The 27225-nt window shown below is 40.9% G+C and overlaps 1 protein-coding gene across 3 annotated transcripts in view; it reads right to left on the minus strand.

The window, feature by feature from the left end:
* plxnb1b (plexin b1b) overlaps positions 1-27225 on the minus strand; it is a 195492-nt gene that overhangs the window by 141323 nt on the left and 26944 nt on the right. For 2 of the 3 annotated variants that reach the window (XM_031277172.2, XM_036001850.1), the window contains exon 2: positions 10503-10573. The exons of the other annotated variant lie outside the window; for it this stretch is intronic. The gene's annotated coding sequence lies outside the window, so the exon portion shown is untranslated. The remainder of the gene's footprint in view (positions 1-10502; positions 10574-27225) is intronic. 3 annotated transcript variants of the gene reach the window in all.

A 27225-nucleotide genomic window follows, 5' to 3' on the forward strand; every position in this document is an offset into this window, starting at 1 on the left:
AGTACTAGACCTATCAGAGTGAACACAATTGACAAATCTAACCTCCAGGCCAAACATACCAAGCAGTTATGCAGAGTCCCCTGATGAAGCCTGTGACTTAAGTTAATCTGTGGACGCAGTATGGGCTCATTTAAGTAGGTCTATTTGGTATCACCCCAGATTCTTTATGAAACCCCCTTATGTTAACTAAGATGTCTGATACGTTTAAAAACACACTAATCTGCACCCCCCTATCCATCCTATCCATATCCCTTGCTGAGGTCTGAGCAGGTTAGACCACTGGTTCTGAGAGATACTCATGGTGCAGCCTGGAGGCCATTTCCAAACTGAGAAACCACAGTCCTGTGTTCACCACATGGCATCTCTAGCCCCACAATGTAGTTATGTTTTGAGGAGGCAGCTACGTGCATACATAATGTTTATTTAAGGGCTGGACTTGAATATTCAACTATTCGTTGTTTGGGTAGTATTCGATTTTCAATTTTGAGATTCAAATATTCTTTTTTTTTTCTTCTTTATTTTAAACGTGCATGCAGGCTGTGATTCACTGTGACGTTTTGTCAGTATTAAGCCGCTAGCTAAATTGTCACTAGCTGCTGGCTAATTTATGTAGCGCTACGTCGTCCAGCTCAGCCAAGAACGGAGGAATGTTGAGTTACAAGAAAGCAGCCTTGTGTGTGTATTGGTCTGTATTGTTATACTGCAGCAGCCTGGTGTCATTTTCAGGCAATTTGATAAAGGAAAACATACTACGGCCATGCATAATGCCAATGCTCAAGTGGGCCACTGGCCGGCTGAGCATGCATTCACACACACTGTGTCTGTCGTCAGACAGTCCGGCAATAACGCAGGTCTTTCCTCTTTTTTTTTAATGCCTGCGCCAAAAAGTTGAGACCAATTCAACTTTTGGAGAAACCCAACGTCACCCTGCGATGGATAATCATGTAACCAGTGATAAGACTCGTCAGTCCGTTTTGAGATGTCCCATACAGTAAACGGGAAACATCACTGCCTCTTTCCCAGTTGACCTTCTGGACACTGCTAAGGTGCCCTTGAGCAAGGCACCTACCCCCCAACTGCTCGGGACGCCTTTAATGGGCAGCCCCCTTATTCTGGCATCTCTCCGCTTAGTGCATGCATAAGGTCCTGTTTGTGCATGCTTGTTGTTACATTACACACAGGCTGAGCGTAAAAGTGTGATTTCCCCTTGGGATAATCAACAGTCTTTTCTTCTTATCGTTTCAAGTATGTTTCGTGATTTTTTTGCGACAATTTTTAAAGACGATTCTTCAATGAGTATGTGTTCTGTATGTTTTTGTTTTAAAACAAAATAAAAACGGTTAAGAAAAAAAAGTACCCAGTTGGTACTGAATGCTTGCTCAGACTGTATCAGATATTTACAGATTTCAATCCTACTTTTTTCATTTTAATCTGTATTTTATTTAGGCACGGCTCTTGTACTGTTGTTGTTTTTTTCCACCCTAGACCCTATTTTACCATGCATTAAAGGTGCTGTAGGTAGGATTAGGAAGATCCAGGATTTAAGGCCCTGACACACCAACCAGACGGGCCGACCGTCGGCAGAAACGGCAGTCGGACTGATCAGTTGGGTCCCTGAGGTCCAAAAAATGCCTCAGAACACACTGATGCGACGCCGACTTGAGCGTACGCTCTGCGTGTGCGCGAAGCGTAATACGTCTCCATAGCAGCAGGCGGTGCTGCTCTGTATTGTTTCCATTAACAGTCTGATTATTTCCCAGAAAATGAAAACCGGCTGATTGGACGAATGCGTCACGTGGTTCTTTTTTTTCTGGAAATTCACAGCCAGACTGTCATGGCGGCTTGTTCAGAATACGATCTCATATTGTACTAAAATAGTTCACCGAAGCGTGTTTCTGAAAACATTTTAAGCGAGAAATAGGCCGTGCAGTTTCTGAATCTGTCTTCATTTCAGATTGACAAAGGTCAGTTTTAAAGATTTTCGTTAGAGTTTGAGCGGCTCATCTGCTCCCCATTTCCGGGTGAGTCCCGACTGCCCTGTCTCCCGACTGAACATGTCGGGTCGGATCAAATGAATGCCGATGGCTCCTCAGACGGCCGACGGCACGGGACACACTGTACAGACTCGAGTCAACGACCTCGCCAGACGGTCCGATGGCCGATTATCGGGCTGGTGTGTCTTCTCTCTTAGCCAAAAAATTTGAACATCAACAACTTCTCAGTCACTCCCCCCTTTCTGCTTAGCCCAAAACGGTATCCTAAGTCCCTCCCCCCACAAGGGAGAATGAATATGTGTGCATGAGCAGTGACTGACACAGTTAGACACCCCCCTTGGCCCTGATTAGTGCATCTGAACAGGGAGCGGTGGATTTTTGCAAATCGCACTACAGGCTGCAGGTGGTGCCAGAGGAGCCAGATTTTTTTAAGTTACCTGCTTCATGTAGTTCTACTCGAACATAGGGTCAGTTTCTACGGAGCCCCCCTGGTCCCACTTTGTAAAAAAAAATTAATTATAACTCAAGACCTCAAGATAGTAACTCGTGGCCTCAAGATAGTATCTCGTGGCCTCAAGATAGTATCAAGATAGTAACTCGTGGCCTCAAGATACTATCTCGTGGCCTCAAGATAGTAACTCGTGGCCTCAAGATAGTAACTCGTGGCCTCAAGATACTATCTCGTGGCCTCAAGATAGTAACTCGTGGCCTCAAGATAGTATCTTGTGGCCTCAAGATAGTAACTCGTGGCCTCAAGATAGTAACTCGTGGCCTCAAGATAGTAACTCGTGGCCTCAAGATAGTAACTCGTGGCCTCAAGATAAGTGTATATAAAAGGAGAATGCACAATGGAGCAGCTTTTCTCCCCAAAGCAGAGAGTGCATCAAGACTCAAGGAATATAAATAATAATAGAAGTTGGTAAATAAACAAGTATATACATGTAAAAAGTATAAATATAGGCTATAAAATATGAAGAAGAATTATAAAGGACTATGGATATGCAGTCTCACGGCAGTTCGTGTAAATGTCACGTTATTTTCTCGGCTGGGAAACGGCCGAAAATGATGCTCTGTAAGTGGGGAGGCGGCCGCAAGGCGGCCCGCTGGGGACGCGCCACAATAACGGGATGGCGGAGGTTGGGTTTAGGAGGAACCTAACGGGGAAAGGGCACCTTACGCGCCGGGAGACGGCCGTGGGGGACCCGCCACAATAACAGGATGGCGGAGGTTGGGTTTAGGAGAAACATAACGGGGAAAGGGCGCCTTACGCGCCAGGAGACGGCCGCGTTGGACGCGTCACAATAACGGGATGGCGGAGGTTGGGTTTAGGGGAAACCTAACGGGGAAAGGGCGCCTTACGCGCCGGGAGACGGCCGCGGGGGACGGCCGCGGGGGACGCGCCACAATAACGGGATGGCGGAGGTTGGGTTTAGGAGAAACATAACGGGGAAAGGGCGCCTTGCGCCGGGAGACGGCCACGGGGGACACACCACAATAACGGGATGGCGGAGGTTGGGTTTAGGAGAAACATAACGGGGAAAGGGCGCCTTACGCGCTGGGAGACGGCCGCGGGGACGCGCCACAATAACGGGATGGCGGAGGATTGTGAAGATCCAGGACTTAGCCAAAGAATTTGAACATCAACAACTTCTCAGTCCCTCCCCCCCTTTCTGCTAGAGGCCAAACAGTCTACTAAGCCCCTCCCCCCACAAGGTAAAATTAATGTGTGTGCATGAGCAGTGATTGACACACAGTTAGACACCCCCCCTGGCCCTGATTGGTGTAAATGAACAGGGAGCTGTAGGTGGTGCCAGAGGAGCACAATTTCTTTTTTTAATTAACTGCTTTATGTAGTTCTACTGGAACATAGGGTCAGTTTGAGCAAATATAACAGAAAGTTAGTTTTATAAGTCTTACCTACTGCATCTTTAATGTGTACTGGTCCAGTACTGAGCCAGAATGCTGTAACCGTCAGCCACGAACCGGCCTGCATGTAATCATACAGGAAAAATGTATGTTACTGTTTATTTAAACAGAGTCTGGTGGGTTTTGCGATAGGCTTTTTTTTTTTAACATCCCCAAAATTGCTGTCAGTGGTGAAACCATAGACTGTATATATTAGTGGACAGAGCATGTGTGATGTCATCCATTGGTTTGGGGAGATCAGCAATCCGTCGTCGAGTTTGCGTTTATGGGCGCAGCCATCCTGGTTGCGGATGTGATGTTTTTAGATGAGAGGGAGGAGCCATAGACTGTTGGGCGGTATCTGACTGTTTTGTTTTTTTTGGAGTTGGCAACGCTGCTTACACTCTTCGTTACCTTACACGTTCACTGGCAATCTGGATGCAACTGCTACTGAAAGCTAGCATACATAATTCGAGGTAAGATATAGCTTCGCTAGGTTTTAAATATATCTTTGTCCCATAGTTATATTACATATAAGAGGAGTCACATTGTAAAGTAAATGTATCTGAAGTTACCATGTAAATTGTCTGTAACGTTAGCTATCCACTGGTAAAACATGCTAACGTTAATTTTCTGCAAATCAAAGTTTACGTTGTCCTAATTTAAACGTAGTGTCAGCGAAATGCAAAACGGGGATTGTCAATGCTTATCATTATCTAATCTAAGTATTAGCAGAAGTATAACCAAGTTTCTTAGAACGTTTGGTTAACTGTAATAACCATAATGCACCAATAATGTCTTGCTACTGTTTGCGCCATCAGTCTATGGTTGGCGCATTTAGCCTTTTCATGATTTTAAGAGCTGACGTTAGCAGAAATAAGCTCATTTAACTAAATCAAAGTTACACTAAAGAACAATAGACTGTTGTTGATTCATCTGTATTCTCCCCCGATAATTAATGAAGTACAGTTACATGCTAGTGTGCATATATATTTAACTATGAGGGGCTCAAATGGAAATTGATGACTCTTTCAGAAATAGGAGTGTGGAGAGACACAATGGCATGTGCACCCACCCGATACCTCAGAAGTAAGTCCATCTTCTCTGGCATCACCCAGAGATGCAGGTGGAGGGCTGTTAACAATCCGGGGAAGATCGACTAGGCTCGCAGGTTTTTTTTTCTTTTTCCACTGTGCATTACAGACAACCAAAAGACTGTCACACTATGCTCACTGTAATTGTAAAGGCAGCTTTTATTTCTTTACCCAGGCATTTGGACTTGACTGAACAGAGTGCTGCACAAGTGCTTTAAGCTGTATATGTTAAGCTATATTTTTATATTGTGGTTTGTAATGTCAACCATTTCTACTGAAATTAACAATGTGGCACCAGTGATTCAACTACCTCTTTTTATTATGCAGACATGTCTTGTGACAGTTAAGTTTGCCTTTACCTTGACCCACAGCAGTGTTTGTGTGGGGAATTTACACTGGATTGTAAAAGGTGAACTACATTATTTAATTCATCAATTTAACCCCTAACATAATCTTAAAAATATTGCCAGTCTTGTTTGTGGTTTATGTAGTTTTAGAAATTAATGCCCATTTCAATGTGAAATAATGGTCTTTCTAAAGTTACATTTGTTGTTTTTCTGAAGCAACTATAGGAACATACACAATATTGTAGTCATACAAGAAGACATTGGTAATTTGATAGAATTTGTAATTGATTAAAAGTGTCTATTTTGGCTTTAATCATCAAAAACATGATTTCTCAAATGTCACCATACTTGAATGTTGACAAAGAAGGATCAGGGAAATGTAGTTTGTGCTTTTCTTGTGTGTCTTTATGTACTTGTCAATTGTAATCACCATGAAAACACTTCACCAAAATCCTTTTAGATTAATTTATAGGCATATACTCAATTTTGACATACATAGTCAAGTGTTTAGTAGGTAATTGAAAATGCACTAGGTGCTGTTTAATCTGTGTAAGGTTATTGCAAATTCATTATAACAAAAGTATTATCACAAATTGTTGGTTGATTGTGGTAGATGAGAGGCAGCTGGAACCCAGACTCCCACACTCTAGACTCCTCTCCTGTAATAAGAGACAGACAGAGAGAGGGAGGGAGGAGAGACAGAGAAGCTACCTAGGAGCAGCAGGCCTAACAGTAACACAAGAGGACACATCTATTACAGGACTCACATTTTGAACCTCTAAATACCAATGACTGCTAAAGTGCTAAAAGTTGGTCTGTCCTTTCAGCAGAAGAAGCTGAACCAAAAATGATTTTCAGGCATCATCATAATCAGAACACATTTGAGAACTTCGGATGTGGTCAATGCAATCTGTTCCACAACAAGATGAATGGCACCAAATATGCTGCGCTATACACCAGGTCTTCCTTCTGTAGGCTCTGGTCATTCAGTTTTCAGTGTGGATACCTTTGTAAAGACAAACATGTAATTAAGGCATGGTAGATCACAATGAATTATATTAATATATGAGCTTGTACATAAAGGTATGCTTCAGTTAAGGACATGCAGTATTAAGTAAACCTACTCCTACATGTCAAATTTATCTTAGACAATGTGTATTGTACGCAACACTTTTTTAGTAATATGTACATTTTAGTAATAAACAGAATTTGTAAATATAGATTGGAACATGTATGTGACTCATCTTAAAACAGATTATTGTGCTGACAGAAGGTCTTCAAATAGATTAGCAGACACAACTACAGTAAGTGGAAGAAAGACATCAGTGTAACAGCATCAACAACAGTGGTTAATAACTCCTGCAACAGCATGCTTGTTAGGTACATTTAACAGTCTGAAATAATGTATTTAGAATTTTGAGAAAAGAATATTGAACCTGGTGCTTTATACAATACATTTGGCTGCAGAACTGAAGACTTTTCAAGATAGAACACTTGTGTAACTTTACAATAATATATATTTTTTCATGTGCGACATTTTATCGCAAAAACGGATATTCTGGCCTACTGCCCCGTCTGTCCTTCGGGCGCCTCCGGGTAACGTTGCCCAACTCTCGGGCGGGGTACATATATTTCAGTATATTCAAGTAAAAACTTGTCCGTGCGAATGCCCCACACGAAACTCAGATGTGAGGGGGGTACTTTCTAAATCACACGCGGTCCCAAAATGATTCTAATCCCGTACGAATAGGGTTTATATGAATTTGCACTATAACGTTAGCTATATCAGGCTTTGACTTTAAGCTAACATTACCATTATATGCGCATCGATTAGCAATAACATCACATATGGTTAAAAACAGATCACCAGCGAGACCGTTGTGCATACCTACTGTATACGACTGTAACGTTAAATATATATATATTTGAATCCGTTTATACGGTCTGGTCTGCATAACGTTATTAGTTAGCCCGCTAGCTTTGTTAGCAAGGTGCAATCTAGCTAGCTAACTGATATTAATTGGGATGCTAACGTTGGCTAACGAAAAACAGTATTAAAACAAAATGTAACGTTACTTACCGGAAAAACTGAACTGCCGACTCCTTTGAGTGTCTTGTCGTACAACCGAACGTTGAACAAGACATTATTAGGCGACCAACTGTCACAGTCACGAAGACGAAAGCTGGTCAACCCCCAAAATAAAGTTTACGTGCCATGGATAAGCTTTGCTAAACCTCTGTCATGATTGACAAGCCGCGGACTGTCAATCACATCATAGCCACGCCCTAAAACACCCCCTGCTTTATCGCCGATTTTAAAATCAACAAGACCATAATTCAAAAAATGAACATCATTCTGTGTTGCACAAGACTTAAAACTAGCGATTGAGAATATAAACTCTTAATTGAAATGTTTACTGAGGTAATAAATCAAGTGAGAAGTGGGTCATTTCGCCATAGACTTCTATAGAAACGGACCTCCTTTTTGCAACCGCACGTGTCGCCCCCTGCTGGAGTTCAGATAGAATGCAGGTTTAAGGCACTTCCGCATTTTGCTGAACCGGATGCTCTGTCCACTCATATATACAGTCTATGGGTAAAACAAGCACTTTGGTGGGTGTAAATTGAAGGTGCGCAATTGCCCAATAACTTACATTGTAGCTTGTTTCGCCACTGCCGACTGCAGCAATCTTGCTTAATACTGGACCAACTTCAGAGATTGTTTTCCCATCAGTCACTTACACAAAAAAACATGGTTGAAAGATCGAAAGTTGCCCTTTAAGACAACACTCAAAACTGATGCTCATTGCGTTCCATTATGGTGCCTTTTACTTCAAATAGAAGTTCTGAATGAGAACCAGCCCTGTGCCTCAGTCTGACAGAAACAGCACAGTTACAATAATGAACCCTGGTCTGCTACCTGGATGAAGCCAAACAGAAGATCCATTTGCAAGTCCCACCCTGGTTTGTGTATTCTTTTCCTAAATCAGAGTTGGTTTCAGTCTTATATTCACCCTTTTCCTTAACACTGTAATCTATCTTTAACTTTGTGTGCAGAATCAGCTAAATTGTTAATAAAATAATGTGTTCTATCAAACCAAAACATTTTAAAATGACACCTAGTCTAACAGTTTTAAGTATGAGACCCTCAGTGGCACACGCGCACACACACACACACACACACACACACACACACACACTTATGCTCGGCAGCTCATCTTCGGTTGGCCTTAGTTAGGTCAGTGATTCAAGTCTGTTCGGTGTGTTCCGTCCGAGGGGCCGTCGGCCTTCATTTTGGCCGATTTGACATGTTGAATCGGAAGGCGGGCACTGCCGGCAGTCAGACTCAAATGACTAATCTGATTGGTAGAGTGCTAACCCGGAAACGAGGAGCGGGATGAGCGTGACTAGAGTCTCTCAAAATCTGACGAAAATCTTTTAAACTGACCTTTGTTGATCTGAAATGAAGACAGATTCAGCAACTGCATGGCCTATTTCTCGCTTAAAATGTTTTCAGAAACACGTTTCGGTGAACTATTTTAGTACAATATGAGATCGTATTCTGAACAAGCCGCCTGCTGTTATGGAGACGTATTACATCTCGTCGCTTTGGTGTGTTCCGAGGCACTTTTTTGACCAACTCGGGGAGACTGATCAGTCATTGTTTTTTTAACCAGGGCAGCAGTTTTCAGATTACATTATGTGCTTAAATAATTGCAAAAGGGTTCTCCAATGTTTTCTCAGTTAGCCTTTTAAAATGATATCAGATTAGTAAACAGAATGTGCCTTTGGAACATTGGATGAATGGTTGCTGATAATGGGCAATGTAGATATTGCATTAAAGATTGCAGCCACTTCTTTCTACAACAGTTGAGAACCCTTTTGCAATTATGTAAGCACATAATGTAATCTTAAAACTGCTGCCCTGATTAAAAAACAATGCAACTGATCTCAGCTGGTATTCTGTCTGTAATGGAGTGGAAATTTGACCCCAGTGACCCCAAACGTTTGACCAGTAGTGTAACTATATAATATAGAGGAGCTGAGTTCAACAACTGAACCAAACTTATTCAATTCATTTTTATTTATAGTGTCAAAACATAACAAAAGTTTTTCCAGGACACTTTAAATGGAATAGGTCTAGACCAAATTATCTAATTTACAGAGACCCGACAATTCCATTCAATTCCAAACTTATTTGGTTCAGCAGTCTGTGGGCACCTTGCCACCACTGTGAATATATAAATTCAGCCACTGTTATCATCAAGTCTGTTAATAATGGCTAATAAAGCTCAGGGTGCGAGGATTTGTTGTCAGTCTTAATGACACTTCAGAAGGGTGTATGCCCAAAAAGGACCTGAGCCTCGGTCCTCCTGCTATAGGACAGTTGGAAGGTATCTCAAAGCACTCAGCCAATCTGCCACCCTGTAATGACCCAAGCTGAATGATGGGGTTTGGGTTATGCACAGAAACTGCTGACAGGAAGATGCGACCCTGGGCGTTCTGCTCATTTGAAACAGCTGGCTGGATGCATGGCCCACAAAGAAAGGTTATGAGAAGACATAAACAGTTCACCCACCAACACCATCCGCCTGATTCAACCACAGAAGCTTTCTGGCTTCCCCCTCTCTGGCTTATCCTCCAACCAGTTCCTACACGCTACCCCAGCCTGGGAATAAATAGTCCTGGCTCCAATTTCACAATGTAATCAAAACACTGGGCTTTGTGGGAGCGCACAGAGGATAGGAGCCAGGCAAAGCAGTGGGACAGGGAGGAGGAGGGATCAGGCCTTAGTTTATGTAACCAAGGTCAGCTGGAGGAAAACACAATAAGCCTAGGCTAAGGCAGAAACAGTAAGAGCACAAGGGAGGAGGGCTGACTGAGGGAAGGGAAATATGAAAACAAACAGATAAAAGTCCAGTAGGGAGGCCTCCGTTTGCGTGGCCTGAGCTTCTGGTTTAGCATGGGGAGGAGGTAATTGGGAGCAGCCGCTTACACTTTAAATAGCTGCTGAGTGTGGTGCGATGTGGCTGGGGAAAATTCATGTTTACAATGATAATATGAGAATAAAAATTAGTTAAGGCTACCATTTCTTTGACTTGTTACAGTATAATTGTTGCACAAGCATTAGCAAGAAAAAGGGAGAAATTTAAAGTCCCTACCTGTAAAAATTCAGTGCTCTTTTCCTGCCATTTCTAATCTTTCCATGGCTCCCATGAGGATTTGTCCAAACCTGGAGGAAGACAAGCAGTTAGTTCCACAGAGAGCATTTTTCCAGCTTTCTTCCCTAAATGTCTAAAGCATGCCATCAAATACAACACAATGGTCTTTGAGGAACCATAATGTGATCGTATGATGATAGCAGGAGGGCTGTACAAAGTGAACTTAAACCAATTGCAACACCTGCCATGTCTTCTTAATTCATGCTATGCAGGTGAAGGCCTCTATTATTCAAACAAGGCAACTATTGTTTAGCACAACAACAAAGACCCAAAACCAGACAAATGGCTTCCACCGAGAAAAGAGCCTGGCACAGCATGACATATGGCTTCTCTGGAGCACGTTCATAACACATACTCAAACTGTTGCCAGGAATGATTCATGATCAGAATTTGAAAAGCAGTGAAAGAAATGAATGATGATTGAGGTTTAAGTTTGCTCTGAGAGGGAATGTCCTATCTTCTCAGGAGGTATAAATGCACATTCCTTTACTCCACTTGGTTGAAGGCATTAACTGAAGGCATTAGCAGTTTCATTTATAAGTCCAAAGACTGTTGTTGAAAATATGCTACCAAATTCCAATGGATAACCTGATGCTTGGAATTGAGGGGGACAAAAGTCAGCAGCATTTTAGTGAAAAAATATCCCACTTGAGAATTGACTTAAAATATAAATAGGTAGTTGGGGAAATAGTACTATGTTTTTATTTAGTTACTCAAATCTAATACACTTACATTCACAAACAAGCTAAATATCAATTACTTTGATGAACTACGATGGTAGTTATCAAATGTGCATTGAAACAATAATCGTAAACAATTGACGCAGTTCCTCTGTCCACTTGAGTGATAAGCTAACAGCTTAGCCTGGTTCCAGACATCTGAATCACAGCCAATGTCTCAGGGTTTTTAAAGCAATTTGAAATGAAACAAAATATCTATTCAGTCTGATTACCAGGTAACTAACACATGACTTCAGATTTGTTGTTGTGTTTCTGTAAGGCAGATACAAACAGCCCTAACTTTATCAACAATTTTCCAATCTTTCAGATCTAAAATGCTTGCTCATTACCTCTCAGATAGTTTGGTTTTGATTTTTTATGGCGTGCTAGTTACCTCCATTTCCTGTTTACAATGACAACAGCAATTGTCTAGTTTACCAATAGGGCAACAGGGCATACAGTATACAATAGTGTTCATGGCCTATTAATACACAGGGAATTTTGAATTCAGATCAAGATAATTTCCAGTTTAATATCCAACTTTTTCCATTTTCAAGAGTAGCGCAAATTACAAATTAAAAGCGACCGTCGTATTCTGGACTAGTCTGGACACCCTCAAGGTTGTAGAAAAAACAAAAAGCGGTTTTAAACTGTATGGCCCTCTGCCAGCTGACCCTACAGCTCCTACCTCTGCCCTGGACAGGATGTGTTAGGTCTTGTTTTGTGGAGATTTCCTCAGGTGAGAAGCTGGCTTAGTGCAAGCTACACTACCTAACTCTTAATATTGTTTTCAGTTCTCTTTGACCAAGACTGTAAGGGTGAGGCCTGAAGCTGAGCTGTGTGAAGACATGTTTGAAGTTAAAAGTGCAGAAAGCTGTTTGGTGGAATTGAGGGCAAGATTGATGGACTGAAAGGATTGACGAGACAGGAACCGGAAGGATTGCAGTCTTTGCTCTGATTGTTTTTGTTCCCATCTGTAAGTTTCCTATTCACAGATTAAAGTTGAATTGTATCATACAATGGTTCATCAGGTTGAGCAAACAGAGGACAGATAGCAGAGAGTCTGGAGCACCTTTACTTTGAGAACATTAGTATGTGTTCAGTTTTCTAAGAGTAGAGGCAGTGAAGCTGTTCTTCAGCCAATAGCTCTTTTGACACCGGGCCAAATGAAGAAACCTTATGTAAGAGCACTCACACGACACAGCCAGGCGCACTCTCTTCCGTTAAGGGGGCGACTTGAATCCGGATGCATTTAAGCCTAATGGCTCCCTTTGTGGCCATGAAAAGGAACTGTGCCAGGCTTCCCATTGTTAGATGTACAGTGACTCAACTGGTGATATGGTGTGTTCACTCATCCTAGCCAAAACCAGTGAGTCATCGGCCAAAAAAGGAGGGCAAACATCCATCTCCCCCATCCCAGAAACTACACACAGAGGGACATCACACCCAAGAGTCTGTCAAACACATGCATGGCCCCAAATACGAAGGGACCTTTTGACAGTGCTGAGAGGGAATAGACTAAACTCAAATCAGGTCACATTAACATGGGAAAGAAAAGTATCACTGCCACAGCACAGTGGAGGCAAGGGGCCACATTCTCTGTGAACAGGAGACACATCTATGAAGGTAAATATGGTGCAAAACGGGAGAGCTTGTAGAATACGATGTGAGAACTTGCAGAACAAAAAACTGAACTTGTATGTTAAAATTTGCACTTGTAAAAATAAAATTTGCACTTGTAAAAAATATTCACACACATGATCTGAATTTGAAGTCATACAAAGAAAAAAAACATGAGAGTTTGTAAAAAAAAATCTGAACTTGTAAGTTGAAATTTGCACCTGTAGAAAATGTTCACACACCTGTATTCTGAATGTGAAGTTACAGAAAAAATATTCACAAATGTGTAGATTGATATTTACATGAACACAATGACAGCTGCAAACTTATAATGCAACATTTACTCGTATACTTTTTTTTTTTACTCTGGTTCATTTTCCATCACAACCACAACTCAGTGATTACAACCTCTCGAATCTGTCATTGCAACTTCACATATGTGCTCTCTCGCATCACAAAGTGGCCAATCTGCGCACCTCGACTTTCACAACACTCTTGACGATACATTTGGTGCAAAACTAATTTGTACCTGTGGACTTAGGCTGTGGAGCTCTGAGTTAACAGAACGGGAAAAGCAGGGTTTCTATCGACAGATGAGGGACAACTCTGTCTGGCTTATTTATGTAGCATGGAAACTTGGTGGAATAGCATGCTAGCGTTAGCTAACTAGCAGCCAGCCCGCTTCTAAATAAATACCTTTTAATTATCTAAACACTTTTTAACAGTCAAACTAAAACACTGGCGGTGAGCTCCACGGCCTGCAGCCGCAGACGGACCGTCATCAGTGGGGATAGACACTGATGACGGCAACACTGCTTTTGCCAGAAAGCTTCGCTGCCGAGCTCGACCTACAGTCGGAGCTCCAGCGGGACACGGAGAGCCCCACATCCGGTAGCAGCGGCCCATCCCCCGGCCATGACCAGAGCTTGCTTTGCTGATGTTGTGCATCCCTGCTAAGAATTGCACCCGCTTGGGCAGAAACAATCATTTCTGCAGAATTCATTGCTGCCGAAAATTGCATCTAGGTAGCAAGGAAATGCTACTACAGAGTCTGATAAAACATTGATGTCTCTAAACCTTCTAAAATTCTAATCATTATTGATGAATATGACAAAGAGATTTACTATTGCCTAGTTTTTAAACAGTACTTTGCCTTATAAAATCATTATTTTCCCTAGTGGATGCAATTCTCGGCAGGGATGCGAAACTTGGCACCTGTTACCCACTGATGACGGTCCGTCTGCAGCTGCAGACCCTGGAGCTCACCGCCAGTGTTTTAGTTTGACTGTTAAAAAGTGTTTAGATAATTAAAAGGTATTTATTTAGAAGCGGGCTGGCTGCTAGTTAGCTAACGCTAGCATGCTATTCCACCAAGTTTCCATGCTACATAAATAAGCCAGACAGAGTTGTCCCTCATCTGTCGATAGAAACCCTGCTTTTCCCGTTCTGTTAACTCAGAGCTCCACAGCCTAAGTCCACAGGTACTAATTAGTTTTGCACCAAATGTATCGTCAAGAGTGTTGTGAAAGTCGAGGTGCGCAGATTGGCCACTTTGTGATGCGAGAGAGCACATATGTGAAGTTGCAGTGACAGATTCGAGAGGTTGTAATCACTGAGTTGTGGTTGTGATGGAAAATGAACCAGAGTAAAAAAAAAAGTATACGAGTAAATGTTGCATTATAAGTTTGCAGCTGTCATTGTGTTCGTGTAAATATCAATCTACACATTTGTGAATATTTTTTCTGTAACTTCACATTCAGAATACAGGTGTGTGAACATTTTCTACAAGTGCAAATTTCAACTTACAAGTTCAGATTTTTTTTACAAGCTCTCATGTTTTTTTTCTTTGTATGACTTCAAATTCAGATCACGTGTGTGAATATTTTTTACAAGTGCAAATTTTAACATACAAGTTCAGATTTTTTGTTCTGCAAGTTCTCACATCGTATTCTACAAGCTCTCCCGTTTTGCACCATATTTACCTTCATACTACACATCCTTTAAAGCAACTAAAACTGTCACAAAAAAAATTCTCTTGAGTAAACAGACTTCAAAATGAGGCCATTTCCAGGCATTTTAAAGTCTTTAAAATTGGCACAATTGCCCCTTGACTTGGCAATAGTATCGCAATTTGGTACACAAGATAGCACCATAATGTTATTTTTTGTTTTACTTCTAAATTTTGTCAGTTCAGTGGAGCTGGAACATGTACATATCCCAAACACATCAAAAAAACCTGGCTCTTCAGAGGAGGAAATGACACAGCGTCACCAAAACCAACAGTGCCACCATTCCTGAGGTTGTTAAGCTGTCGGCCTTAAAACTATCATTGACAGTGTGCCTTTGGTTGCAGCCGCTCTGTAATTAAATACCAGAAATTTCGACTCTCTGTTCCTTGGAAAATACTGTATATACAGAGTCTAAATACAACTCATGCCCTGCCTTTCCAGGCTTGCTGGCACAGGGCTGATGCCATCCTGCTTTAATCCTCAACACACATCTGATCCTTTAACTGCAGAATGAACAAAGGTTGTACCAACAAATCCCACTTGAAGGAAGGCAGAAAAAGCAGCCTTGGTGTCCAACTTAAACCACATTTATTGCTATTCTGTTAAAGAGATGCGCTAGAACAACGCCACTTACGTAGTCTACGGTGTAAGCTCTAATGAGACAGAGGATGAATGCTTTCCAGCGACAGCTTGGTCATCAAGTCTAATTGTGTTCTCACACTAAACATGACAAGCAGCACACTCTCTCTATGGCCAATTCATTCATTTTGCAGTACCATATTTTCTAATGGAAAGCAAAAAAAGATAAGCGCATATCACTGTCTGACAACAACACATGGTATGTGTGCCAATTCCCCTAACTCGCATGATTGATTTTTTTTAGTCATTCGGGGAAACACACAAAAGGATTATTAGAGACGCCTCATCTGCAAATTTTAATTACTTTGTGACAAACATTCCTGAAAGAAAAAAAGCATCAAATGTGTTAATCATCTCTTATCAAACATACTTTCCCCCTCATCGTATGTGTATAGATGAATTTAAGCTAATGTTAATTTTGCAAACTTGGAACACTGTTTTCTCAATATACCTTAAATGCACCCAGCGGTTTAAAACAGGCCAAGAGTATGAGCTACATTTAGCATTTAAATGTATTTCCCCCTAAATGGATAATTGTAGCTTATTAAAACATTGGTCTTATTTTTGTAGTTTTTGCCATGTCAGTTATAATAACCTTGTACTTACAAAACTACTTGTTCAGATCTGAAAACATGGTTGGTCTCTCAGTCAATCTGATTTGGACGTGGCAGACAGCAGATTTGTGTGGTCCTGTAGCCTGCAGCCAACAACAATTCATTTGTTAAAGATGATGTCATGCGTGGCCAGGTTGGTTAAGTGGTAGCGCAGGTGCACATATACTGAGAGGTTTATGCCTCGACTCAGAGGTCCAGGGTTTGAGTCCGACCTGTGATGATTTCCTGCATGTCTTCCCTCTCGCTTTCCCCTTTCTCACCTAGCTGTCCTGTCAAATTAAAGGCAGAAAAGCCCAAAAATAATCTTAAAAAAAAAAGATGATGTCATGCTTAAATCATCAACAGGAGCAGCCAGACAAAACTTCACCTACAGCAGCAAAAGCTGTGTTAAAAATAAAAAAAACATCTCAAATTCACACAAAGTAGAGGATTAAGTGTGAACTTGTTCTTTTGCTTTCAGATAACGCTCGATAATGAATCGAATATGCAGCAGCAGCAGAGGCCCAGGGCCAATCAATGAGGATATTCCCCACTGCCACTGTGTCAAACCCATGAAGCCAACAGTATTTACTACAGTTGTTTAGCACGCCAGAGCCCTTCCACAAAATCAGGACAAACCAGTCAGTCACAGAGTAGTAATGCTTTTAGAATATGAAACAGTTCATTGTAAAGCAAATTCTTGTTTTTTTACTTCTTCCCATTTTCTTTGCATAAACAAATGTTTTTCAAACTGAAATTATACTATAATAAACTCTTCCTATTCTGCAAATCCGCCCACTGATGACTTACATCTTAATCCGTCTGATTTGGGAACACAGAGCCGGGCCAGCGCCTAATTCACTACAGGGCATGGTTATTTAATATTCATTTCTTTCAAATTATGGAAGGAAAATCACATAACATCCATGCAGTGTTTCCATTCCATTCAATCAGCGGTGACAGCCAAGACTTCAAGACTGCCACCAAGACTCCCACAGGATTTCAACATTCAAATTTGATAAAATGCCCCTGACACAAACACAGCCACTTCTATTTTAGCCACTTCTGTTATGTGAGAAGTGCGGCTCCACACTGTCCAAAGTAGTAAAAATACAAGATTGTTAAGGCTGATGATTGTCTACTCTTGTGTGTGATGCATCTTCTTTCTCTGTGCCATAGAGCTCTATTATTGCCAAAAAAACAGACATGTATAAAGTACTAGAGACCCAGACTTGAGTAAAAGCACAAGTGCTCTATCAAAAAAAGTGACTTGAGTAGAAGTTGAAGTGCTCTTTAAGCACCACACTTAGGTACATTTTTTGTACTTAAGGGACTGTTCGTTATTTATATAAAAAAGGGTCACCGGAGGAGTTTTGGGATCTTTAGTAAAATTAGACTTGACCTTCCCTTCGCCAGTAAAAGATTTTCAATGACTCCCCCAAAATGATTGTGAAAAGAGGCATGACCCTCCCTATCAATTTATGGATGCCTTCTGTACTGGTTAGCACTTGGAAAAGATGTGCAGATACCCTTTACTTTTTACAGCCACAACATACATGATTTAACCTCTGCCTTCTCATCTTATACATCACACTCCTCTGTTATGGTGTGGGGGCCATTTCAGTAGATTTACTCACTAACATTGTTGTGGAAACACAATAAGCATGGAAACTAAATGCACACTTCCTGCATTACTTCAAATACTAAGTTACTCCTCTAATTAACTAGTATTCACCTGAAATAAAACAATAAAACATTGAGACCATTCAGCAAAGCACACTGGGTAATTAATTCAACACACAAACTGGTTGCTATGGACTCATCACTAGGCTTCCTCAGTCATTGTATATTTTAGCTATATAGGTAAAGCTGCTGAAGCTGAAAACTCAAAACATTATCCAAAACATATATGTTTATTTTTAAAGCAGATTTTAAATTACATTGTAACAATTTAACAATTTGCCCTTATGAAATCCAATTGCGGCACGGCTGTCTTGGAACGCAATGGACAGACGGTGGCGGAATGCCTCGACACTTAAATTCAACTAAAATGTAACAGTGAACAATCAGTGTTCGACCTACATTCTGTTGAGGTTCCTCTCCAAACGCAGAAACGAAGCGCAGTCACACCATAAAACGTTAAAACACGTTAAGAAAAAAAATCCGTATTTTGCCGTAATCCAATGACACGAAAAAAATGTAATCCACAGCGATCAGTAGATCCACAAAAAGGTAAATGATACGGTGTATCCAGAAGGCCTACGCGCGTCGCATTCACCAGCCAGCTCCAAACAGGTGAACGAGGTGAACTTCGCCGTTTAAACAAAGTGGAATAAACGTGTACAAATCCAAATCTACACAAAACCCACAATCAATTAGTAAGCTGACATCAAATGTATATACATGGCATTTAGGAAACCTTTATTGCAAGGTTGGCACAGCAAGATGTCCAGACTAGTGCAACAGTAATTTTCATTTTTTGGGTCCTGCTGCTCCCATCGTCAGCCAGGTAATATTTTTTTTACTAAAGCAGTATATGAAATCAGATGCATCACCTACCACCATTTAGTTGTTTTGTGTTATTTAAAATATTTATAAAATGTCTGGTCATGCCAAACATAATTATTCCACTCATTTTTTAAACAATGCAATTACCCGTTTCAGCCACCAGGGGAGCAGTGCTCCCTCTGCCCCACAGCAAACTCATGGGTCAGACCCATCTGGTAGCGGTGGCCGAGACTGAGAGCTACATGGAAAAATATGCACCAAACAAGCCACTTTGAAATTGTGCTGTTTCATGAATACAAAAGATGTGTGACCCCCCCCTCCTAGACTAAAAAATGTTGGGTGACCCTCCCCTCAACAAAGAATAAAAAGACATGACCCTCCCCTATTTTCCTCCGGTGGTCCATTCCATAAATACCGAACGGTCCCTAAGTATTGCAAGTAGTTTATTTTAAAATGTACTACTTAAGTACTGAAAGTAAAAGTACAAGTATTGTGTTATGTAGTTATTAAAGAAAGCAGTCAAAAGTTTGAATATCATATTGTTTATATTATTTCAAATGTTTAGCCTAAAGTAGGCCTGCACGATATTGGAAAAAACTTACATTGCAATATTTTTTTCCCTGCAATATATATTGCGATATGAAAAAAGATAACTAATAAAAAATAATAAATCATTCTCGACTACTGGGGTGATTTTGTAGGGGAGTGCATCTACATAGAAAATAAAAATGAAAAAGGAACTTTTCTAATGTGAACCATTCTTTAATGAACTTTAATGCTTTACAAACACCAAAGAAAGTAAGCGCTGTGACTACTCTTCTGAAGTGATTTTGGAGAAGGACATTAGGTAGTTAAATACACTGGTTGACTGACATGACAGACCATTGTAGCCTATTCATATAATACTATCAATCAAGGCTAAAGAGTTATGATATTAATAATGCATGCATATTACTTCTAAATTTTAGGTTGTGGTCGACTAGCGGGGCCTGCTTTGGTTGTTTGATAAATTGATCAACATAGATTGTGATTGGTGGTTTGCTGTGCATGCAGACCTGCATGTCACGCACTAGCAACAAACTGTGAGTCCAAGAACACTTCAGTCAGTGTAAATTAAGTTATATCAGACACAGACTGCTGTTGTAGATAGGCGTTACGTTTCCAGCGTCGCAGCTCTGAACCGTAACGTTAGTTGGGACTTTTTCTTTAGGCTACCTATATTAGCTTTAGACTGGCTGGTAGCAGCTTTCTGTGATGAAAAATGGCCGGGAGATGTCGTGATAATGTTGCATTAATCAGTTGATTTAGTTCGTCTTTGCAGCGAACATAAAACACTGACTACTGTAGCTTCAATACCCATGGAAATGTGCATCACTGTCAGCGGGAACTGCCGCTTACCGTACTTTTCTACACACGGAGAGCCTCACTCCCCATAACAAACCCCGTCGGACTAATGTTCCGTCCAAGGGGGTAAGCCAGCTTCCACAAAGCGTACCTCCTGTGGCGCCATTTTGATGCTACCTAGCACTCACCCGCCGTTAGCATTCCATTGACTGCGATTCATTTTGGCGCCACTTTGACAGCGAATAACTTTGCATCTGAAGCGTTTAAAGACTTTATTTGTCCATTGTTTATTTCTAAAGAAACACGACAATGTATAAAAGGCTCCATTACCTTATATCTCACGTTATGGCTCCGTAGCAGACGTTTTTGTAAAAATAGGCTAACGATTGTGTCATAACCACGCAACTTACTGTCGCATAGTAGAGGAATAACCGTACAGTACAGGAGAAGCTCGCAGGCAGTTTCGACTTACATTAGCTGTTTAAGTTTAATTACTAATGTTAACTAGCATTTTAGTTAGCAATAATTAGCCTGTGCCTAGGTTATCTCCTTACATATACCTACGCTCTCCATCTCTGCAAGATTCGGAATGATTGAGATTTCTCTTGGCACAGCCACCAGAAGACTTACAACTTTCAGACAGGTTGCTCACGTCACATCTACATAGTCAAGTTCAGTTGGAGGCTGCGCAGTAACGCTCAGCCCTCACCGGAAAAGTGCTTCTAATATACTTCATTGGTCTCCGTTGAAAACAACGGCATCACTTTGTCCATTTCTTTACCTGTCTATGGTTCCGTCACATACACACGTTGCCCACATGACCACCTGTCTTAAAGGGGAAGGCTTGGCCGGTAACAATCATGTAAAAGGAGAACAGTGAAAGTTTACTTTTCTATCAAGCAGCAAAAAAGGTTAAGCGTCAACATCGCAACGTCCTGCGATGTGACTATCATGCACGCGCACATGGCGATGTAGACGATGTAACAAAATATCGTGCAGCCCTAGTAACGAGTAACGATACAGCACATAAAAAAATTTATCGGAGTAGAAGTATTAAACTCCTCGAAAATATGTACTGAATTAAAAGTGGAAGTAGGAGAAAAAAATAATACTCAGTAGAGTACAGATACAGCCTTTTAGTACTTAAATACAGTAGTGAAGTAGTTCTACTTCGTTACTATAGCCAACATCTCCGCAAAAAACTATTAAAAACACACCATGATTGCACTGGGCGATAGTGTTCAAAAATATAAAGGCATATGGATTCTGATTATTTGAAACGGTAAAGTAAGGGGTGAAATGATTCCTCTACTAACTTCAGTAATTTAAATATCTTCGTTTAGTCCATATAACCAGTGCCTCACTAGTATTAAGTACGGGCACTTCAGATTTTTGTTCACTTGAGTAATCTTACATCTAATTGTTAACAGTATTATTAATAGGCTGATATTTATACCAAAATAGGCTATATATATATATATATATATATATATATATATATATATATATAATTATTTATTGGGAAATACTAAGCAATTCAGCACCACCATAGGCCTAGCGCGAATGGAATGATCCTTTGTTTCATAACCACATTTTCAGACACTGCGATGATTCGACTAAGTTTGGCAGTCGCATCAGGCTCCTTAGATTGAATCATTGAATAGTCGACTATTTGGGGTCACCCCAACAAGATGTACATATGAATACAAAAAAAATCCAAGACACATGCGATGATCATGTCATGCAACTGCTGAATTTATCCAAATTCTTGAAATGTATTTTTTTCATGTACTTAAAGCCCATGTTGCAGGTTAACCACCACTGTTGATTAATGGGTACATAAAGCACTCAACACATGTATATCATTGTTAAAAATGTCACCAAATAGTGTTAAAGGCCAGTTTTTACCGTTTTAGTTGTTTAGTGGATTTTTTAACGCAATTCGGTGATGACGTCACGTTGGGGAGACGTGCCTCAGTCTAGTACTAGAACTATGGTGACTGACTGGGATGAGGAAGAGGTGGAAGAGGTGATTTTACTGTCAGTGAATAGCACTGAGTAAAAGTCAATGTTTTCTTTATATTTAGTGACAGTGATCATGTCGTTAGTTCAGATAAGTACTGGTAATCAAGCTAGATCTAGAAATAGAAGGCATCATGTTAGCTATGGGCTAACTTGCCAGTCAGTCCCACCTGTGAAATCCCCCGACGTTGTAAACACATTTTCGATTAGATATCTCACGTTTTGATGGACCCTACTAGCTCCAGTAACAACATATTTGCCTAGTGTTTATTTATTACTTGGATGGGGATGCTGTTCGGCTTTTCACAAGTTTAGACAGCTAGCTAAAGCTACGCCGACGTTTTGCTAACGTTAGCGCAACAGCGTTAGCCTAGACGGCTAGGTAAATATTATGACTGCCTTCGTTGTTTCCTCTATCTGCGTCCATGTTGTCAACATAAGACATGTGGCGTTAGTGCTCCTTTTGTACCATAATTGTATTGAATGAAATGTTAAGCTTCGCTCCTACGAGATGGGTGGGTTTTTGTTAGCTACGTTACACACAAAGTTAACTGGCTATAGTTAGCCTGTGCTAGCGGAATTAGCTAACGTTGCGTTGCCAGCCAGCAGCTTCTACAGTAGTTCCGGCGAGCTAACCACGACAGCTAACACATCCACAAGCGTCTCTATTTCAAACATCACTGCAGATTGACTGCTTTTAGCAGGAGAGGTTGATTGTGGGCGACGATACTATCGTTGTTAGCTTACCGAAACTATTCCTAATTGCCGAAGTTGCTGGCTGGTTATGCAATGTTAGCTAATTCCGCTAGCATACAGGCTAACTATAGCCAGTTAGCTTTGTATGTAGCTAACAAAAACCCACCCATCTCGTAGGAGCAAAGCTTAACATTTCATTCAATAAAATGATGGTACAAAAGGAGCACTCTCGCAACATGTCTTATGTTGACAACGTGGACGCAGATATAGGAAACTCCGAAGGCAGTCGTAATATTTACCTAGCTAGCAGTCTAGGTTAACGCTGTTGCGCTAACGTTAGCAAACGTCGGCGTAGCTAGCTGTCTAAACTTGTGAAAAGCCGAACAGCATCCCTGTCCAAGCTGTGTTTCACTTTCCCTCCAATATTATTATACACATAAAGTAAAACAAAGACACATGGACTTGGGTCAAGACCAAAAGCCATATTTTGCAACACCAGTGGCACAGACGAGCCCATAGACAGTGAACAGAGACGGGGCTTTCGTCTGTAGTCTCCCCAACGTAACGTAATGCAATGCATTGTGGGGGAAAAGAGAATCATTGCAAACCGCTGTAAAATAGTACTACTTTTTCGTATTTTATTCCGTTTTGTGATATCCATTGTATTTGGTGTTGTTGGGTAACAGTTTAAATGTTTATTACCAACAAGCAAATTGCACAAATTCATTAGAAAATAAACCCTGCAACATGGGCTTTAAGAAAAATATTTTTTTAAAGTAATGCATCTCAATGAAACTGACCCAAAGAGGACTTAAAGACTTCTTGAACCTCTGGATTTCTGCATCAAATTCCATTAAAAGATTTGAAAAGCAGACATAAACTTGTCAAATCTAGCAGAGATTAGAGTCCTGCAGTTACACTAATGAGTATGAGATCTAAATGAGGCCAATGCCTTTTGATTGCCTTTTACTAAACAGGGCATTGGGTCCTGGGGTCATTATAGTAATCAGTTTGTTGTCTATGATCAACAGACTGAACATAGGTCATTGATAATGGCCTGGGGAAAACAGGGTCGCTATGGTCTGATGACGCCATCAGTATGGTATAGTCCAAGAGGCCAGCTGGGGGGTTTAAAAATATTATATTTTTAGATTTACATTTATAATGCTAATTGTTACAAATACATTGCTGAACTGTCTGATGCTTCACCAAACAATTTGAAAGCAAGGAACCAAAACAAGAGATGATCTTGATGAAGATGGAGAGCTTTCAACGTGGGTTTACCTCAATCAGTCACACAGGTTTCTAGGGGTGTTGGAAAAAATTGAGTCATGTAAGAATTGCGATTCTTATCTTCTAAGGGGCCTTTCACACCTACCTCGTTTGGTCCGGACTTTGGGACTCTGCTTGATCTGAACCAAAATGTAAGGTGTGAAACCTCCCCCGGACCATGGTCCGGATCAAAGAGCCGCAATTTGGTCTGACCAAAAGAGATAGTCTCATTCCAGATCAAACTGAACCAAGATCTGGTTCGTTTCTAGTGTTAAAGCATTTTTGGATGGTTTGGACTTTCAGACCAAATAGCCTACAGGAAGTTCTGGTAGGCTATTGTCGTGTTGTAAGACCGGGGAAGCTCCTTAAGGAATAGCTCAGTGCTTAGTGTGTACGTAGTGAGAGTGAGTGATGGTGAATTCACTTAGAGCAAACAGCTGTCGGCTATCAGAGCAGTAAAAAAATAAGCAGTTTACTTGTTAAGAGGTAGTAAATGTACAGTGTAGGTTTTAGTTGGTCTCTGAATAAATGCTGCAGCTCCTCAAAACCCAAGTAAAGTCCCCTTGTCTTGCTTCTCAACAACGTAACAAAACAGAAAGAGCCGCGGTAGCACAGGGAGAGCAGCAGTCAGTTGAAGAAACTCAGACACAGAGAGAGGATACCAGAGGACGTGGAAGCCCGTATACAAACCAATCAATTAGGCTAAATTCAATCTGCATGCAGTCCACTCTGGTCCACCGCGCTGTTTTACACGAACACAGCGCGCTACTCTGCAAATAGCAAATTTTTACAAACAAGCTTAAACGAAAGCTGTCGGTGTTTCTTAGTTTGAAATTTGGACAAATTCTTGTAAATTTAGCTGCTGGCTAAACAAACCATCCTCTTCGCTGGAGTGGTAAATCCATGTATGTAATATAGGACCACAATCCAAATAGCTACTTAATGTGCACGTGAATTACGTCATTGTCATGTTTGCATTCTTCATTCTTGATGATGATGATGCCTAAGGTTGTATTCTTTTGCAACAGCGATCGCTTCATTGCAAATGAGGCATACAGGTTAGCATTATTGAAAGTCGGCAAAACGCTTCAGGCTCTTTGAGAGACATTTTTACCTGACAACAGGCCTTTTTTTCTGCAAGCATTTTCCACCAATCAGGACACTGCAAACTATGATGTTTTATTAATTATAAATACATTTTATTTACTTTATTTGAAAGTCTGGTCCACCTGCTGTGTCTGCTTAGAAAAACTCTGGCCCTTGGAAAAATGTAGTTGATGACCCCTGTTCTAGAAGGTGGCAGCAATGCAATATTGCAAATGTCAGCATTTTATTATATTTATTAAATATTTATGCAGTATGTACATTTGCAAGGAAAATGCTGCGTAGTATTGATAAGGTGTTAGCTTTGGCCTAGCCCTTATCCCTCCGTCTTCCCCAGTCTTTGTTTACACTCTCAACCCAGTCTGCAATTATTTCCTGTCAGCTGAGCCAGGTTGATAGCCCCCGTCAGTGAGTACATTTACAGGCACACTAATATTCCACTATCATTCCAAATATGACAATATACCGAATTCGATTCAGGTCATGTAAACAGCATATTCCGTTTGGATATTCCGAATAAGGCCTTTTTCCGAATTTAGCAGTTTTCCAATTAGGACATGTGGGATATGCCGGTATTATTCAGGTTTTAGATAGAGATGCACCGATTACAATTTTCTAGGCCGATTCCGATTTTTCATTGAGTTTGACCTGCCGATACCGATTTTAACAGATTACGATTACATTTTTCTAACCACTTTACAGCACACACAAATATTTATTTTCTATCTTTTCTTTAATAGAACATTTTTCATTTTGCATAGAACACAGAAAATTTTTTGAACAGATAATCAAACGCTATAAAATAGAACTATATAAATTACTCCTGGTGTGGAAAATTCACACACATCTAAAGTGCAATGTTATGGAAGAACCATTTCATTCTTTTCACATCCAATATCCAACTAAAAAAAATTTGATATATTTAGCAAACTAATCCAGAGTATTATCCAGAGCGCGAGATCCCACACAGAGCACATTTATTGCCGGAAGAGACTACCGGTAAAGTAGTGAAGAAGCGAGAGAACAGCAGAAGAGATCAACGAAATGGCAGAGTTTGAATTGTACCAATTTCGAAGGTTGTCCGTACCTATTCAAGCCTAAATACACGAGGAGCTACAACTAATGGAGGAGAATCGGAGAGCTAGCTAGCAGCGGTAGCAGCAGAGAGTAGAAGCATCAGGCAAGTGTACTTACAAACTTTCCAATGCCTCGTTTTATGAGTACAGAACAGTACACAACAGTACTTCGTACTATTTGTACAGTAGTACAAATAGTACTACTGTAGAAGTTTGGTACCATTCCGGTCAGTCCCTCCAGGATTTCGCGATGTTGCGATCGCGCCAATTCACGCAAATTCAACCAATCACCACGAATTTGGTGCGACTCACAATTTTGACCAATCACTGCAACTTTTCCGCAAATTTGACCAATAACCTGAAGTTTCCTGCGACTTCAACCAATCACAGCAGTCCCACGTGCACTCTGAGAGCCAATGACCAAGCGGGAGTGAGAACGGGTTGATCATTTCCTTGACAAGACGTGTGTGTGACTCAAACATCTCACATTTACCAACAAAACGTACAGCGAAAGAACGTGCAAAACATTTCAGACCGTCCTGCCAACCTGTATACATTTTTTATTTTTTTAAAGATAATTTTTTTGGGCTTTTCCGCCTTTAATTTGACAGGACAGCTAAGTGAGAAAGGGGAGAGAGAGGGGGAAGACATGCAGGAAATTGTCACATGTCGGATTCAAACCCTGGACCTCTGCGTCGAGGCATAAACCTCTCAGTATATGTGCGCCTGCTCTACCCACTGAGCCAACCCGGCCACGAACCTGTATACATTTTAACATCAATGTAGACTGTAACGATTTAAATGTCGCTGAAGTTGCTGCCGTTTCAATCCTGGCTGTCGGCTCCCCCGCAACTGACACTTGCGCACGCATGCACACACACACACACACACACACACACACACACACACACACACACACACACACACACACACACACACGGTGGATGCAGGACAAAAAGGAGATGAGACGACACGATGACCTAAATTGAGGACAGCTGCGCTCCTTATTGTAAGTGCAATGATAAGTTAAAGTCAGTACTTTATCAACCCGTATGAATGTG

This window comes from Sander lucioperca, chromosome 6 (genome assembly GCF_008315115.2).
Source record: "Sander lucioperca isolate FBNREF2018 chromosome 6, SLUC_FBN_1.2, whole genome shotgun sequence".
In the NCBI taxonomy this organism is placed as follows: Eukaryota; Metazoa; Chordata; class Actinopteri; order Perciformes; family Percidae; genus Sander; species Sander lucioperca.